This window comes from Mus pahari, chromosome 1 (genome assembly GCF_900095145.1).
Source record: "Mus pahari chromosome 1, PAHARI_EIJ_v1.1, whole genome shotgun sequence".
In the NCBI taxonomy this organism is placed as follows: Eukaryota; Metazoa; Chordata; class Mammalia; order Rodentia; family Muridae; genus Mus; species Mus pahari.
This window is the reverse complement of record NC_034590.1, coordinates 88,386,046-88,387,060: the sequence shown is the minus strand read 5'-3', so window position 1 is coordinate 88,387,060 and position 1,015 is coordinate 88,386,046. Positions and strand designations below refer to the sequence as shown.

Here is a 1,015-nt window from a genome sequence, read left to right as displayed (position 1 = left end):
AAAAAAAAAAAAAAAAAAAGAGCCGGGAAGTCTCCTGGGCCCTCTCCTGCCGCCTCTAATATGCACAGCCCTCCTCTAAGCTTCTCTCAGCCAGATACTTTACGGGCTCCTGTGTTTCCTTGGTACACGTGAATCCACTCCCTACTTTGCAAAAAGTAAAACGTGCCTTAAAAATCGACTCGTGGGGGTGGGGGGAGTGGGATGAGGAACTGTGGGAGGGTGGACGGGGGCGGTAATGACTGAATGACTGGACACATATCCCAACATTTGGAAGACTGAGGCAGGAGGATTTGAGTGTGAGATCTGCCTGGGCTGTATAATGAAACCTGTCTCAAATAACAACAAAACCCCTCTTATAGTATTTCAGATACACAAAAAATGGTTAATACATGAGTCTCCATTAGCCATGGTCTTGCTTGTTTCTCCCTGCCCCATTGATCTTCCCCAGTAAGCCCTTGTTTAGTTTCAGATCATCAAAGATCAAAAAAATAGAAATTTTCATGTCTCAGAAGTTCCATGAATACTTTTAACTTTTTTTTTTTCTTTTCGAGACAGGGTTTCTCTGTGTAGCCCTGGCTGTCCTGGAACTCACTCTGTACACCAGGCTGGCCTTGAACTCAGAGATCCGCCTGCCCCTGCCTCCCGAGTGCTGGGATTAAAGGTGTGCGCCACCACCACCTGGCTTTTAACTTTTTTCAAATAAAAATTGGTATTTATATTTTTAAAAAAGTGGTCATTTGCATCAATACCCAACTAAGGTATTCATTTTCAATCTTAAAATCTACAATTTTGGCTAGGCAGTGGTGTTACACACCTTTAATCCCAGCACTTGGGAGGCAGAAGCAGGCAGATTTCTGAGTTCCAGGACAGCCAGGGCTACACAGAGAAACCCTGTCTCGAAAAACCAAAAAAAAAAAAAAGTCTGCATTTTTTTTTCTTCCCTTCCTCTCTACCTTTCTGCCTCTCTCTTTTTCTGTCCCCCCCCCCCCCCCGCCTTCTTTCTCTTTATTGGATA

At 44.1% G+C, this 1,015-nt stretch overlaps 1 protein-coding gene across 1 annotated transcript in view; it reads left to right on the top strand.

Moving 5' to 3' along the window:
- Gde1 (glycerophosphodiester phosphodiesterase 1) overlaps positions 1 to 1,015 on the top strand; it is an 18,775-nt gene that overhangs the window by 12,970 nt on the left and 4,790 nt on the right. The window lies entirely within an intron of this gene.